Source organism: Pinus tabuliformis, chromosome 3_2 (assembly GCF_031772625.1).
Source record: "Pinus tabuliformis cultivar Carrire ecotype Pingquan chromosome 3_2, CPIR1, whole genome shotgun sequence".
In the NCBI taxonomy this organism is placed as follows: Eukaryota; Viridiplantae; Streptophyta; class Pinopsida; order Pinales; family Pinaceae; genus Pinus; species Pinus tabuliformis.
In genome coordinates, this window is record NC_142302.1 from 927,231,255 (window position 1) to 927,249,712 (window position 18,458).

Genomic DNA, 18,458 nt, shown 5'->3' on the forward strand with positions numbered 1-18,458 from the left:
GGTTGAGGAATTTCTAGTGAGATTTGAATCCATTGATTTAATATCGTAATAGTTGATGATCATTGTTTTTAGATTGGCTCTTGAATCTGGTAAAAAGAGGAAGAAAGTTACATTGATGTTAGGATAGTTCACCTCATTAAAGTGAATTTCATTGATGTGTTATTGTTATTGTTGGATGTCATAGTTATGGGTGTTTGAGAGGATGAGCATGTTTTGGTAAATTTGAATGTCTTTCTATTATTGTAACATAGAGATAAACCATGGGTATAGAACCCTCATGAGCAATTTCCGCTTGTAATTTTAATAAATAGCTCATAATTAAATTTAGGAATAGGTTATTATCGTTGGCTTTAGATTGTGTATTTTCTATTTGAGTTTTTACATGAAGTGATGAGAATCAAAGAAGAATGTCTTGATGAAAACTAGCCTATTTTGAATGACAGAGTCAAATGATGCTTGAATGTCACTCATGCATTTTGTGCATTATTTTTGAAGAAAGTTTTTTAATTATGAACTACTTGTGCAACTAAATAAATGACTTACTAGTTTTACTCATCTGTGTTATTCTCTACCCCGTTCTATGCTTGCTCTGCAAATGCATGCATTTTTTTGGTCTGTTATCTTAAGTAAAGGTAGTATGTAGACATGGATCTATCATATTTACTAGAATTATATTGTTGTGGAGTCCTTGAGATATGGTTTGAATTTTGTAAAAAGAAAACTCAGGGAGGGAGCATATCTGCAAGGGTATGTGTCCTAGTCGCTTCTAGATAGCCTTGAGTGGTAAAGTGGGTATAGTTATCAAATTTTTTTACATTATATGGATTATGTTAAATGCTTCACTTCTCTTTCTTTCAAAAGTCTCTCATTATTATCCATGTACTTTCATCAATCTCTCTAGTCTTTGCTTTTTTTGGGCTTCCACATTTGATACAAGTTGTGCAAATTTTTGTTTCCCATCCTTCAATTCAGCCTCCAACTTTGTAATCATATGGTTTAACTCCATTTGTTCATGAAAATATTTCTCTCACCTCATGAATATTTTTATATTGTCATATTTTCCTAATGAATGTTATTAAGTAATTTGTTTTACGTACCTGAAACTTATTGTAGTTCCTTCCCAATAGTGACATCTTGAAGATTGTGAACAAGATTTGTCAAGTGAACCATGCCCTCACTATTTGAAATTTGCTGAGATGATACTCCTAGAACAACACTTGTCAATCCTCGAACAACACTTGACAATGGAAAAGGACTTTGAATTGAAGATAAATCACTCTGTGGATCTTCTCTTTTTGACTCATTCTTTCCTTGATATCCAATTTTATCACAATTGTCGCTCCATAAATTAAGATCCACCTACTTGTGTATTCACTCTAACCATAGGAGGAATGTAATTTTTTCAAAATAATTTATATCGTGTGTAGGTTCTATGAAATTTTTCTTCAAGAACACCTACTACACCTCTTCCTCTACTACTATTGTCTTGCCAAACCTTCCAAAATGGCATAATAAGCTGATTTTTATGATAAATATTGAACCCGTGAACATTAATGAGAGGAGCTTCCTTTGTAAATCCTATTGTTTTGCAACCGATACCTCTTTCATCCCAACACCAAGTTGTGGCTTGTAGATTATTACTTTGGAAAATTTTAGATCATCAGCTAAACTATGATATTCAACTAGCTTTCCCCTTAGAATGATTTGAAAATTTGGCATCTTCCTCAGATAAAGAATAGATGCATAGGCACGTAATGAATATAAATGACGGTAAGAAATATGTGACTAAATCAATTCAGTAGCATGTTTTGTTCCTGACTTCAGTCCACCTCGCAATCTTATATCCTCCTTATCTGTGTCAAAATCAAGCTCCAGGATGCCATCATCATTAAGCCAAAGGTTGTAAACAATAATTTTTGTTCCATGAGGACCAATGTCATCGAACTGCTTCATAAGCTCAGTTTCTGATGCATAGGGAGACCACTGCAATATTGTGGCCAAGTTTTTTGTCCAAGTATAATATTGATAGTGAGAGCCCTCATAAGCTCTGGAATTGCTCTAAATTCCCATTTGTGGGAAGTTGCATTAGAATGAAGAAATTTAGGGTGTACATGAACATGGTCCATTCCACCTGTTATAGTTCTTTTTTGCGTAGATTGAACATCATAATCCCTTGCTCTCCAAAACTAGTGATTTTCTCAGGGAAGAACTCCAAACTGATTTTGCATTGAAGAGATGAATATATGTATGCCTATGGTTTGATCATTTGCTAGGAATTCCAAAATTTCTCTAATAATATCAGTATTATTCTGCAATTTTCCTAACAATTGGCCTAATGGACTAGGCCTTAAAGAAGTTACTAATCATTGTTGTTCTCCTTTCCTATTTAGTATCTGATCATTCTCTTACATTGCTTGGTTAGACCTATCATATTCTCTTGCAAAAATATTTTGGTGTGTAGATACCCTTTCTTGTTGAGATACATTAATACACCACATGGGTGTTTAATATGATTATTTAAGACAAAACCTTAATTTTGTATTAAACAAATAAATTTATATTTAATTGTCTTAAATTAAGATGAAATTAAAAAAAAAAAAAAAAAATGGTCTTAAACTACAACAAAAAAGAAAAATAAAAACTCATCTCGCACTCCATATTTCATCCCCTTAGCGTGGGCTCTCTCTCCCTTCCTTCACAAGAAACTACTATGGAAACATCTCTACCCTGTAGATCACATACATAGTTCACATGTGACAAAATTTCACTCGAGGGAGAGCCATAGACTCCAACTATTTTGGATTTTCATGATTCTCTTTCATTTTTGGCAACCACTACTATGGAAATATTTTTCCTTTTCATCCAATGGTCCCAAACATTCTACGATGCACGTTTTTGGTTTTCCTGTGCTTCTTATGCCTGGGGAATTCAACCAATTACTTGTTGATGCCATCAACAAAGAAGTTGAGGTCAGTTATCCTGCAAATCTTCGTGTTCACGGTTTAGGGTGTGTAAAAGTCAGTTATTCTCTTTAATATAGGGTTTCTTGACAATACCAATAATAATCATTTCATTATTTTTGTCAATTATCCTAAAAATATTCGTGTTCAGGGTTTAGGGTATGTGGAAGTTAGTTATTCTCCTAATCTCAGGTTTCTTGAAAACACCAATAATAATCATTTCGGTCTTGTTGAGTCGAATAACAATTTGTGTGCATCCAATTTGTGTGTATTTATGATTCTTGTTGAATTTAATTCTAAGTATATTTATGATTCTGCAACATCTACATAATGCGAGCACGAGAAATTTGTGTGTGGGGGATTAGGGCCTCTGGGATGTGCACTCATTTCTTGTGGGAGTGTAAGAGCACCAAAGAGAATACATTGAGGAAATAAATAACATATTAATGGCGCTTAATTTTTTTCTTAGGTATAAGTTGGATAAACTTAGCAACAGACTTTTAGGCTCCACTATAATATTTTGCAATATGTATGATGCAGGCATGGATATAGTGCATAATCCTAGGTTGTTATGATAAGAACATGGTGTGCTCTACAACAACCCCCCCCCATTTCATATCATCTCTATTTACAAAATTATCATATGAAATGGGTCCCTTTAGAAGTTAATTGGTATCAATATTGTATTGTTCAAAAAGGTCCGATAACCAAATGAAAACATTATATAAAAACCTTTTAAAAAACCCATTTTGATCAAACAAAACAATCTTTTATCATTGCGATAAAGCGATCGCAAGATCGCATATCGCAATGACATAGAGAACACAAATAAGTGACATATTGGTTTCCGCCGATGTGATATCGCTATCGGCTATCGGCGATACTCTATACGCAGTCTTAAAGCACCCCAAGACTTTCACCCCGATGCGATGCGATATCGCAATCGGCAATCGGCAATACTTGATGCACATTTTAAAGTGCCCCCATGCCAATACCCCCGATGTGATGCGATATCGGCGATCGGTAATCGGCGATATACAATACATATCTCATATGATGCCAATACTCCCGATGCGATATCGCTATCAGCTATCGGGGTTTCCAAAAGATGGCAATATAAAAGGTTTAAGTTTGCCCCGATCGCCGATTGCGATAAAGCGCAGATTCCAAAAAACCGTTGGAATAAAGGGATATCACAATTTATTTCATATTAAAAGCTTGATCCATCCAACAATGATTCACCTGCGCAACTGCCAAAACATACACAGCACGCTTAAATGAATCATTCGGCCGATTAATGATATAATGGGCATTTAAGATTGGCAGGTTTTAAACGGCCATTTAATGTGATCGTAAGTCCTAAAATCCTCCCATGGATTGTATCTGCGCCCATTTTAAAAGCTAATCCCTTATTACGCATCAGTCAATATATCTCATCACTTTGAAGTTTTCATTGCCACTTCTCTGTGTTACGTTTATTTTTGCCTCTGTGCAGAATTCATCCAAAGGAGAAAGCTCAAGCAAAATGGGGAAGAAATCCAGAAAGACCACAGGCGCTTCCGCTGCGCCAACTGCAGGACAAGCTGTCGCTGACAAAAAGAAGGGATTTATATTTGATACTACATGTTCGGGTCTCGTCAGAACTACTTGGCAAGGTACCTACAACCTGATTGAAGCCGAAGAACCAACAGAAACAATAGTACAAGCCACTGTAGATTTAACTCGAAAATCGGAGGGTACTCTAAAGGACTTAGATGACTCTTTCCTTCATCGGATAGCAGCTAGGGAACAAATTCTCCCATATACTGATGTAGTGCGGTGGGCAATTGAGGAAATCCCAGTCCTGGATAGAACCTTCAGCACTAGAGACGGGATAATTTTCGGGTCATTCAGGGCGGATTATCTAAGGAAAATGTATCATTTTCCCGAGCCAGAGAAGATATACAATAAGGCATTCCTGGAAAAATTCTCAAACGAGAACGAAGTTGAATCCGAACCCATCCAGGATTGGAGACAAAATCCGGCAAAGCACAAACATGAGTCTTCCGGTAAGTACTTGGTTGATTCCCTAGCTTCTCCTTATTGCTACGCTGGAATAATGATGTCTAGATTATGGGGATTGCACGACTTTGCTAATTTCACTATAGAAATGGTTCCCCTAATGGAAGCAGCATGCAACAGTGTGATAATGGATTGGGCCACTATTCTCTCAGATAAACTGGCCACAGCTCTTCTTGACTTTAGGAGTAAGACTCACATCTCCGAAAGGATAATCCCCCCATTCTATTACAGTGCATATATTTTAGATACATTGTGTTTCAATTCTGAATTTCCCGTGCTCGGCTGGAGGTGGAAACCACAAGACCCCATGCCTATTCACGTATACCATCAGAAGTTATGGAAATCCTCTTATAAGCACCATTTGTACCAAGTCTGCAATGGCTTTATGTTACCTGTTTATTATTCTATTTTTGATAAACCCGCTCCAAAGATTTCTTATCAAGCCGGAATTGATTTAACCTCAATAGGTAGATGGTTCGGGGAGGAGAAATTCACTTATATAAGAGTTTTCGGTAGCCAAGCCGAACCTCATGTTCTCCCTTTATACATACCAGATAAACTGTTGGCAAGAGAAATCTCTTACCAGATTATGGCTGAGAGTGTTACACAGACTCTCAAGAAAAATAAGAAGCAGGGCTGGCCCTCTTTTCCCTTGAGATGTGGTGTCTATACTCTGCATGATCTCAAACATGCAGAAAAGGAAGCCACGAAGATTAAATCATTAACTCTGGTGACTCTCCCAAATAGGCAGTTTGATCCAAACAAAGTTGCCTATACTGCACTAGAACAGGCCAAATTGACAAAATTTGATCATAAAGAAGATATGTTTGACGACCTGTTCTCTTCAGCTGAGACAATAAATCAGGTTAAAGCATTCGCCAAAGTGAAATATAATGATGAAGGGTTGATTGAATTTAATAAACTTAGAGAACAGAGGTTGCAAACTCTGCCTCTAGATTTATTAGCAACAACCCCAGCGACATCGTCAAGCGAGCCTGATCGGCAACAGTCAAAGGAACCTCCAGTTATAACGAAAGAACAAGAGAAGCCACAGGAGGAAAATCGGAAGAAAGAACAAGAGGAAAATCAGAGGAAAGAACATGAGGAAAAGCAGAAGAGAGAGCAGGAGGAAAGGCAGAAGAAAGAGCAAGAAAAAGTGCGGAAGGAGACCCAAGCTGAAAAGGAAAAACAAACCACCATTGATGTCAATATAGATACTCATATTGACCCTAAATTGCTCCAGGAATGGAAGCAATTTGATTCCATTATCAGTGGTTTGGAATGCTCAAAGGACACAGACACTTCAAAGGTAACGGATACACAGGATATCACTTCACCACAGGTTCTAAGTGGAACCAGCGGCCCACCCATTTCTAAAGAGGTAGAGGTAATACCAAAGGACCCCTCCAACCAAATCATTTTGCAGGTAGAAGATATTCCTCCCCTGGATGTTTTCTACAGCCCAAGGCATAAAGCGGTGGTTAAACGACAAAGGAAAAGAAGAAGGACTGATCAACCTTCCCTTTTCCTGAAGCAAACTGTCACGGGCAATGTAGTTTGGAAGGAGGAATTTGACCCCTCCGATGACCTGACAAAACTGTCACAGTATGCAGGAGCTTATTCGGCAGCGACAATAGACAAGGCATCGGAGGTAAGCCTTTTACCGAAAACAAAGGATCAAGAGATTTTCTCATTACATGCACAGTTAACTGAAGCAAAGCAGAAAGCGGAGCAGGCAGAGCAGCAATTTTTGACACAGCAGCAAGTGAACAGTCAACTAACACAACAATTACAGGCAGAAAAACAAAGGATTGACCAAAGCGCAATCCAGAAATAGAAGGAATTATCAGAGGCATTGGCACAATTGAAGGCAGCGAACGAGCAAATGATGAAAACAAAAGGTGAGCAAATTGCTCAATTATCATCATAGCTCAAGAAAACAAAGGGTGTTCCACAAGTGGCTGAATTTAGAGCAGAAGCATTACAAATAAATACTGCATTAATATCCCAAATTAAGCTTATGTGTCAACAAATAGCCCAGGCAGAGCCACTATGTGAATTAACGGCATCTATAAGTAAGCAAGTAGACAAGGCCAGGACTGAATTGGATCAAGCTGAAGAAACGATAGCTGCATTTCTCGACTGGCAAGATTCTGACCAAGGACAAGCGGCCAATTTACCCAGGATCTTAGAATCACACAAAGATATACTCTTCACTGAATGGCAGTCCCAGTTAATGAAAGCAGAGAGGGCGGTTTCAAGATGTAAATCAACTTCTAGAAATTTAGTTGAATTGGTCAATAACACTCTCTACTTATCAAACATGATTTCCCAATGCACACCAGGAAAGTTGACAACAATGAAAACATTGGAGCAATCATGTTATCCAGATCTGGAAGAAAAGGGGAGGTTAATCGCTGGGATTAACAGTTTAACTTGGGACACATATTGGTTCTTCCTGGTAAAGCCGCACACACAGAAAGCCGCCCTCAAGTGCCTAACAGATGCAATCGGGTATATTATTCCCGATATTCAGGATGCCACCTATGCTGCCCAGCTCAGCTCGCGCCTCATAAAACCACCTGAAGTAGAGCCAATGCTTGCGATAAGTTAGCTCAGATTTAAAGGCAAGCAGCCTACTTGATGAATCATGCCGCCGACTGCCAGATCGCTGAAGAAAAATAGGATCAAGATTTATTGATACCAATTAAGTAGGATTTCTGTTTTATAGATAGATAGATTAATTAAGTATTTATAGACCCTTTCATTGTTTTGGAAAGGGTCGTAAAGTTTTGTACCTGACTTAAAGGCTGAAGTTGCACTATTGTGCTTCAGTCATATTCTTTTATGAAACTGGACCAGTTATTCTTAATTCGATAAGGAAGCTTTTTATGCAATTGTGCACTATTGTCTTTGTATGGAAAATGTTTCTGCGTTGAAGAAAGAATTACAAGTAGCGATTGATATTGGGAGTGTCAAAGCAGCTCATATGGTATTTCTATCTATGTCTGAATTCATTCCTTTCATGTGAATTGTTATTTGATTATCCTTGCTATTATTGATTATATGCATGTGCTTTAACAACAGTTCTATATTCCTTCCACTATTGGATGTTTTATGGTATGCTTTTCTTTTAACCATGTATGTGTCGATGATATAAATGATGAGTGTAGTAATATCTCTTTAATTGCTTTGCTTAACTATTTAGGCACAGTAATCTTGAATGAAATAATATCCATGTCTGTTAGATGGAGTCATCTATATGCTTGTCTATAGACACAGACCATCAAGCGCTACACTTTAAAGCTCAATAGGTTCTCGGGATAGGTCATAATTCTTGTATTCTTGTTAATAGATTTAGTTATTCGCCCATCACTAGCTTAGTTAATAAATCATCCATTCACCCCGTTTATCCACTTTTGGGAAACTGGTCCCATTATCCCCAGTCGGAGCCACTATTCCAAACGGAAAAGGAGCTGTACTAGGTCTGGACCGGGTGGTTATCCCCAATGTTGGTGCAACGATTTTCGAGGCATCAACATTTTTGGCGCTAGAAGGAGGGCCCAACTGTGAATGGCACATAAACCAAAATCTATAAGCCATTCTAAGAGTAATTCTCCCTCCGTATCCCCTCAATCTTCCTATTTGCATACTGGTTCTCCAGTATCCAAACAAGAAGAAGAGGAATCAACTACCACTGCTCAAACCCATCATACTCCAGAACAATTAAGTCTTGAATCGCCTGAAGTCTAGTCTCTTATCCACAAACTTCAGAGCTTCTCGATTCCACCACAGAAATCTGAGGTATCACAAAGCAGTGCGACTTCGCAGTTCAATTTACCTCACCCTCTCACCAGACTTCAGAGCGAAAAGCTTGATATTGAACCCACTGAGTTCCCTTTACGCAAAAGGAAAAAGGCAAAGAAATATACTGAAGGATCTGACAGTGAAGAGCTTTCATCCACATCCTCCATTGCATCTTCCCCTCTGCAAAGTCAACCATCCACTCCCCCATTACATATTGTTGTTCATCAGGGATTAGGAGCTTCAACAATCCAACCTGCTCACTCCTCAACATTATTTCCTTCCTAGACATCTGGAATTCCAACAGTAGTATCAACCACTGCTGCTATTACAATGGCAGATCCATGGACCAGGCCTGGTGCAGTCAACATGCCTACAACATTGCATCCATTACCAGATGCTCCTGAAAAATGGCTACCCAAGTTTAACCCAGATGATGGGACCCAGGCTGAGGAACACATTAATAATTTCATGTTGGCAGTCAACTTGAAAGGAGTAACAGAACAAGATGTTGTTGTTAGACTTTTTCCATATACCTTGCAAGGATCAGCAGGATCCTGGTATTTTTCTTTACCTTCTGGTTCAATTACTAGTTGGAACACTTGCCAAGAGCAGTTTCTTACCAAATATGGAGATGATAGGTCTTTGGATACCCTAATAAACGATCTCTCCAATCTGAGAATAGAGCATAGGGAACCAATTAAAGAATTTAATGCCCACTTCAATAAACTCCTGAATAAAATCCCTACAGCCTCCAAACCAAGTGAACAAATTCGAAGCGAATGGTATATCACCGCCCTACCTGCCAATATAGCCATTTTTGTAGACAGGGCTGGGAAACCTACCTTAGCTGAAAACATGAGAGAAGCACTTGCTTTGGAAAATCGCATTAATGCTCTAGAAAAGAAAGCTGCTCTGGAAGACAGAAAAGCCAAAAAAGTCTCTTTCAAAGAGGACTCAAGAAAGAAAACCCCAAAAGACCCATACGACATGGAGGGTTTGCAAAAAGTCCTAAAAACTTTATAAAATGAAATGGTTGAAATAAAGAAATAGGTAGCTGAAACCTCAACCAAAAGACCCTTTAGGGCTTATAAGAAAAATGAATCAAAGCCACCGAATGTCATATCTAATGCAGATTCAGAGCAAGAAGAAGAGGAAGAGGAAACAAGCTCACCAATTGATGATGAAGAAGAAGTAGTAGAATGTCATTGAATGTGGGATTTTATACTCCCCAACTCCGATTCCGATAATGAAGAAGAAGCATTCCCAGTCACCACTAGGAGTAAAAGTACTTCCGAACCTGTCCAGGCAACATCAAAGAAAAGGAGTGCAGGTGCCGCTACAACCAAAGAAAAAATACCTGCAAAGAAATCACCTGCAGCAGTTCCCAAAAACCAGCCTTCAACTTCTAATACTCCTTCAACATCTAAAACATTAGTGGTATCTGATTCAATGGAGTACAATATCGTTGATGACATGAAGAAAACTAAAGCAAACATTACTATGTTTGAACTTAGTAAATTAAAGCATCAGCAGAAATTACTTTTCAAAGAATTGAATGTTGTTCCTTCTACACCTCTTCCCAGTGCTAAAGCTGCTAATGATTCAGGCCAACCTCCCCCCGGTATGGTTGAAGCTACCGTTTCAGTTCTTATTGGAGATAGATCAAATTCTCATACTCCACCCTTCCTTCTAACCTATGAGATCTATAACAGAAACCTGCACAACTATTTGATTGACTCTGGGGCATCTTCTAACATAATACCAGCTTCAGTTTGTTCTAAACTGAACATTGAACCCCAGAAGTCTGCTATCCATATTGTACAGTTGGACAGAACCAAAGTGCAGGTTGTGGGAGAAATTAATTCCGTAACTATTAGGTTATCTGCTGATCCCAGAATAGTACAGAGGATTGATATTCTAATAGCCGATATACCTGAATTTTACGGTTTAATTTTGAGTAGGGATTGGTCTGAAAAATTGCATGGGTATATTTCCACTGATTGGTCACATATGTGGCTTCCCTACAAGGGTAAGCCAAATAAAATAAGGATCGATCGGGAAAAACATATGACCCATACAGTTACAGAATTCGAACAACAAAACCAGCCGGTAGCATTCAACAACAACATTTTAGGGAATTATTCATCAAAGTCATTCTTTGGAAACTTCGTTGCCCAACCCTCTCCGTTCTCAGTAAACCATTCTACATCTCAGATCGAAAATTTTTCACAAACAGATCGATCAAGATGTTTCAATGATACTGAGAAAACTATAAATACAATTATTAATACTTCTTTATTTTGGTCATTATATTTTGATGGGTCCAAATCTAGTGAGGGCTCAGGAGCAGGATGTATTTTGGTTAGTCCACAAGGGGAAAAGACAATGCTGGCCTGTAGGCTAGAATTTGAATGCACTAACAATACAGCTGAATATGAAGCCTTAGTCCAGGGACTATATAAAGCAATTGGCCTTAAAGTGCAATATCTAAAAGTATTCGGTGATTCTAAAATTATTGTTAAACAGGTGAGGAATGCAATCCATTGTCTTTCAAATCACCTCAAGCATTATCAATCGCTAGTACAAGAACTTACCTCGCACTTTTCTGCATTCAACATTTCCTCCATCCCTAGGTCTCAAAACTCGGCAGTCGATCTCCTAGCCAATGTAGCTTCCAAGCTCCTACCTTCTGAGGACTACAGCCCAGATAGATTTTCCGTAGAATTGCTTTTTAGACCCTCAATTCCTGACAATGTCACTAATTGGAGGGTATTCAACCATGATGAGGATATTTTACAATTTCTAACTTCTGAAAAGTCCTATGACGATCAAATTATTAAGGAAAATGACCATGACCTACAAATGAAAGAAACACCTCAGGAAAATTCAATCCCTAAGCCAGTGGTAAAGCTCGAGGATCTTTATGATATCAAAGACAGGTTTAAACATGTAACTAATGCAAAGCTCCAAAGTTCTACCCTTAGGTTTGAATTGATAAATCTTGGCACCGAGCAAACTCCTCAAAACATTAACTTAGGACTAGGACTTTCCTTGGAAGAGAAGGAGGCATTCATTAGACTGTTAAGGAAAAATAAACAGGTCTTTGTTTGGAAATACGATGATTTGAAGACATATGATACATCCATTATCCAGCATACCATTCCAATGCTTTCTAATCAGAAACCGATTCAGCAGAAGTTAAGAAAAATACATCCAAGTTTAGAGAGTCAAATAAAGACTGAACTTAACAAACTCTTGAAAGCCAAGATTATTTTTCCAGTTCGACACTCAAACTGGGTCTCCAATATGGTTCCAGTCAGAAAGAAAAATGGCGACATTCGGATTTGTATCGATTTCAGAAATTTGAACAAAGCAAGCTTGAAAGACAATTTCCCACTACCTACTATGGAGCAAATACTTCAATCAGTAGCAGGCTCTGAATTGATGTCCTTTCTAGATGGTTTCTTAGGATATAACCAAGTCCTGGTTCATCCTGATGACCAGCTTAAAACCACATTCAGAACAAAATGGGGAACATATGCATATCAGAAAATGCCTTTCGGACTTATAAATGCAGGAGCGACATTCCAAAAAGCTATGGATATAGCTTTTAAAGGGTTGATTAATAGAACAGTAGTCGTCTATCTAGACGATACTACTGTATTCTCTAAGGAGAGGTATAATCATTTGCATGATCTAAATCAAATTTTTCAACGTTGCAAAAGATATGGTATTTCTCTTAACCCTAGAAAGTCTTTCTTTGCTCTTGATCAAGGGAAGCTCTTGGGTTTTATTGTGTCCAAAGATGGCATTTATATTGATCCTAATCGGATCAAAGAAATCCCTGAAATCCCTTTCCCACACAATAAAAAATCGATGCAGTCATTTTTAGGCCAGATCAATTTTGTTAAAAGATTTGTTCCAAATTTTTCTCAAATTATTTTGCCACTTCAAACAATGATTAAGAAAAATTCAGTCTTTAAGTGGGGATCAGCAGAAAAAGAAGCTTTTGATCTAATCAAGAAATCAATAATCAATGCCCCAACCTTAAATACTCCAAAATTTTCTAATCATTTTACATTGTATACCATCGCATCCAACTTGTCTTATGCTGCAGTACTCACGCAACTAAATGATCACAATCTAGAAGCACCCATTTCATTTTTTAGCTCAAGTCTTCAGGGTGCTGAATTGAATTATTCCGAGGTAGAAAAACAAGCCTTTGTTGTATTTAAAGCGGTCAAACATTATATACCCTTCCTTTTGAAAACCCACACAAAATTCATAGTTCCTTTCCCTGCAGTTAGGCAACTATTAATCCAAAAAGAACTGGGTGAAAAAAGGGCAAACTGGGTCACAGCGCTTCAAGAATATGACTTAGAAATTAGGCCAGCAAAGATTGTTAGGGGCCAAGGTTTTTGCAGGTTATTGGCAGGAGCATCCAACATTCCAGAATCAGGTGATACAGATCAAACTGAAGAAATCAATCAGATAAGTATTACTGATTCTGAGTCATAGTATGCATATTTAATCTTTTATTTGAAAAATGGATATGCACCTCCTAACCTGTCTTACAAAAACAAAAGGGCCATAAGGTTAAAAGCGAAAAATTTCACAATTATTGATGATGTGCTTTTTAGACATAATTATGATTCAATCTTATTAAGATGCCTTGAGAAACTTGAAGCACAAAAGGTTTTGCAGGAGTTACATGATGGACCAGCAGGAGAACATTTTGGAGCTGACACAACAGCTCACAAAATTATTCATGTTGGATACTATTGGCCCACTCTGTTTAGAGATGCCCACGAGTATGTAAGGAAATGCCTTAATTGTCAAACTTCTAGTGGAAGACAACGAAAACCAGCTTTCCCTCTGCAACCGGTCAACATTGAACAACCATTTGAGCAATGGGGATTGGACATCATTGGGGAAATTACTCCACCATCTTCCAAACAACATAAGTATATCCTTACTGCTACCGATTATTTTACTAAGTGGGTTGAGGCAATTCCTTTGAGGACAACAAATTCTGAAGCAATCATTGAGTTCATAGATCAATTCATCATTACCAGGTTTGGTGTTCCAAATGCTCTTGTTTTTTATAATGCATCTTATTTCTCAGGCAATGCTATGTTTGATTTCGCTATTAAAAGAGGATTTAAATTGAAATATTCTGCTAATTACTATCCCCAGGGTAATGGTTTAACAGAGTCTACTAATAAGAATCTGATCAAGATCATTAAGCGAACTATCGAACAGAATCATAAAAACTGGCACAAATCCCTAATGTTTGCATTATGGGCTGATAGGATAACACAGAAAGCTTCTATAGGATCTTCCCCATTCAACCTTGTGTATGGAAAGGAAGCAGTATTGCCCACAAATCTTGTTCTTCCTTCTCTAGCCCTAGTTCAGTTCATTGAGGAAAGTTCGTCCTCTTCTATTCAACTTAGACATGATCAAATTCTAAAATTAGAAGAGGAAAGAGAAAAAGCTAGAGTTATTCATGCCAAACATGAGCAAGTCATCAAGGAAACTTTTGATTCAGTCTCATCCGTTTCAAAACAATTTCAAGTCGGTGATTTAGTTCTGAAATGGGACAAAGCCCATGAGGACAACGGAAAACACACCAAGTTCCAGAAGATGTGGCTTGGACCATTTCAGATCTGTGAGAAGATAGGCCATTCAACCTTCATATTGCAAGGTTTATCAGGTTTGAGAGATTCTCTCCCTGTTAATGGCCTTATCTTGAAGAAATTCTTTAATTGAGGAGGTAACCCCTTCTCCTTTCAGTTTGATAGAGTTTTGTAGTTTGTAGGATTTGTAGAAAATAATGTTGTAAGGTATCTTCCATTGACCTTTGTTGTGATTAAAAACTTGATCCACATAAGTACTGTGATATTTGCTTTTAAATAATAGAGCTCACAACCAAAAGAGATAATTTCTAGGAAATTAGGTATCATTGTATTCTGAAACCACATTTCAAGTTTTGTGAACCCCTCTCAAAGTTTAGAAGTATTGTAAATCATTTTCTGTTTTCAAATTGGTCTCGAAAGGTTATCAATATCAAGATAGAAGCTAATCCAATTTCAGCATCTTCAACTCTTACCCTGTCATCCATTTACTCTTAAGGAGAAGATTGTTCATCCCATTCACTAAAGTTTATGATTACTCGGAGTGTAATTCTAAAATATTTGATATAAAAGATAAGAGGTCTTATTACAAGCCTGCTTACCATGATCATCGGGAAAATAGTTTAACCGACATTACCAATACTGCATACCAAAACAAGGTAATGGCTTAGAATTATAAGACAAAGGGTCTCATCACGAGCCAGCTTGTTCAGTTAGATTACTACCAGTGAATGGCATTGTCAATAGCTGGCCACCAAACCAGGACAATGGCTTTTTATCTTATCAATAACAGAAAAAGGAAATGAAATAAAAAATATGAAAACATGTTTTGAATTCATTCTGTTAATCACACTCTTAATTGGATGGAACAATGGACAATAACATGGTTAAAAGGTATCCCTGTCGAAACTATAAACGTTTGCTGGTAGCAGAGGCTCTACCTATGACAGAAGAGTTCACTATAAAGCTGATTTGGAAAAGTTTTCTATTTTATCATTATAAACCAATTGAGGCCTATTTAAAACTTAGAATGTAACTATTTTCTTAAAAAAAGAGAGGAAATTAGCAAAAATAGATTCATTTTACTTGGAATGCATATATACCTAGTTATATTGGAATTTTCCCCTTTGATTAGAACTCTATTTTGAAAAAGTTTAAGTATTTCTATGCTTTTCAAAGATAACTGGTTCTTCCAGCGAATCGCCAATTGTTGTGCTCTACAACAACCCCCCCCATTTCATATCATCTCTATTTACAAAATTATCATATGAAATGGGTCCCTTTAGAAGTTAATTGGTATCAATATTGTATTGTTCAAAAAGGTCCGATAACCAAATGAAAACATTATATAAAAACCTTTTAAAAAACCCATTTTGATCAAATAAAACAATCTTTTATCATTGCGATAAAGTGATCGCAAGATCGCATATCGCAATGACATAGAGAACACAAATAAGTGACATATTGGTTTCCGCCGATGCGATATCGCTATCGGCTATCGGCGATACTCTATACGCAGTCTTAAAGCGCCCCAAGCCTTTCACCCCGATGCGATGCGATATCGCAATCGGCAATCGGCAATACTCGATGCACATTTTAAAGCGCCCCCATGCCAATACCCCCGATGCGATGCGATATCGGCGATCGGCGATCGGCGATATACAATACATATCTCATATGATGCCAATACTCCCGATGCGATGCGATATCGCTATCGGCTATCGGGGTTTCCAAAAGATGGCAATATAAAAGGTTTAAGTTTGCCCCGATCGCCGATTGCGATAAAGCGCAGATTTCAAAAAACCGTTGGAATAAAGGGATATCACGATTTATTTCATATTAAAGGCTTGATCCGTCCAACAATGATTCACCTGCGCAACCGCCAAAACATCCACAGCACGCTTAAATGAATCATTCGGCCGATTAATGATATAATGGGCATTTAAGATTGGCAGGTTTTAAACGGCCATTTAATGTGATCGTAAGTCCTAAAATCCTCCCATGGATTGTATCTGCGCCCATTTTAAAAGCTAATCCCTTATTACGCATCAGTCAATATATCTCATCACTTTGAAGTTTTCATTGCCATTTCTCTGTGTTACGTTTATTTTCGCCTCTGTGCAGAATTCATCCAAAGGAGAAAGCTCAAGCAAAATGGGGAAGAAATCCAAGAAGACCACAGGCGCTTCTGCTGCGCCAGCTGCAGGACAAGCTGTCGCTGACAAAAAGAAGGGATTGATATCTGATACTACATGTTCGGGTCTCGTCAGAACTACTTGGCAAGGTACCTACAACCTGATTGAAGCCGAAGAACCAACAACAACAATAGTACAAGCCACTGTAGATTTAACTCGGAAATCGGAGGGTACTCTAAAGGACTTAGCTGACTCTTTCCTTCATCGGATAGCAGCTAGGGAACAAATTCTCCCATATACTGATGTAGTGCGGTGGGCAATTGATGAAATCCCAGTCCTGGATAGAACCTTCAGCACCAGAGACAGGAGAATTTTCAGGTCATTCAGGGCGGATGATCTAAGGCAAATGTATCATTTGCCCGAGCCAGAGAAGATATAGAATAAGGCGTTCCTGGAAAAATTCTCAAACGAGAACGAAGTTGAATCTGAACCCATTCGGGATTGGAGACAAAATCCGGCAAAGCACAAACATGAGTCTTCCGGTAAGTACTCGGTTGATTCCCTAGCTTCTCCTTATTGCTACGCTAGAATAATGATGTGTAGATTATGGGGATTGCACGACTCTGCTAATTTCACTATAGAAATGGTTCCCCTAATGGAAGCAGCATGCAACAGTGTAATAATGGATTGGGCCACTATTCTCTCAGATAAACTAGCCACAGCTCTTCTTGACTTTAGGAGTAAGACTCGCATCTCTGAAAGGATAATCCCCCCATTCTATTACAGTGCATATATTTTAGATACATTGTGTTTCAATTCTGAATTTCCCATGCTCGGCTGGAGGTGGAAACCATAAGACCCGATGCCTATTCACATATACCATCAGAAGTTATGGAAATCCTCTTATAAGCACCATTTGTACCAAGTCTGCAATGCCTTTATGTTACCTGTTTATTATTCTATTTTTGATAAACCCGCTCCAAATATTTCTTATCAAGCCGAAATTGATTTAACCTCAATAGGTAGATGGTTCGGGGAGGAGAAATTCACTTATATAAGAGTTTTCAGTAGCCAAGCCGAACCTCATGTTCTCCCTTTATACATACCAGATAAACTGTTGGCAAGAGAAATCTCTTACCAGATTATGGCTGAGAGTGTTACACAGACTCTCAAGAAAAATAAGAAGCAGGGCTGGCCCTCTTTTCCGTTGAGATGTGGTGTCTATACTCTGCATGATCTCAAACATGCAGAAAAGGAAGCCACGAAGATTAAATCATTAACTCTGGCGACTCTCCCAAATAGGCAGTTTGATCCAAAAAAAGTTGCCTATATTGCACTAGAACAGGCCAAATTGACAAAATTTGATCATAAAGAAGATATATTTGACGACCTGTTCTCTTCAGCTGAGACAATAAATCAGGTTAAAGCATTCACAAAAATGAAATATAATGATGAAGGGTTGACTGAATTTAATAAACTTAGAGAACAGAGGTTGCAAACTCTGCCTCAAGATTTATTAGAAACAACCCCAGCGACATCGTCAAGCGAGCCTGATCGGCAGCAGTCAAAGGAACCTCCAGTTATAACGAAAGAACAAGAGAAGCCACAGGAGGAAAATTGGAAGAAAGAACAAGAGGAAAAGCAAAGGAAAGAACATGAGGAAAAGCAGAAGAGAGAGCAGGAGGAAAGGCAGAAGAAAGAGCAAGAAAAATTGCGGAAGGAGACCCAAGCTGAAGAGGAAAAACAAACCACCATTGATGTCAATATAGATACTCATATTGACCCTAAATTGCTCCAGGAATGAAAGCAATTTTATTCCATTATTAGTGGTTTGGAATGCTATAAGGACACAGACGCTT

The 18,458-nt window shown here is 38.0% G+C and overlaps 1 pseudogene; it reads right to left on the minus strand.

Moving 5' to 3' along the window:
* Nucleotides 1–1,104: 1,104 nt before the first annotated feature.
* The window catches only part of LOC149183676 (protein MICRORCHIDIA 6 pseudogene), a 37,430-nt pseudogene continuing 20,076 nt past the window's right edge, over nucleotides 1,105–18,458 (minus strand).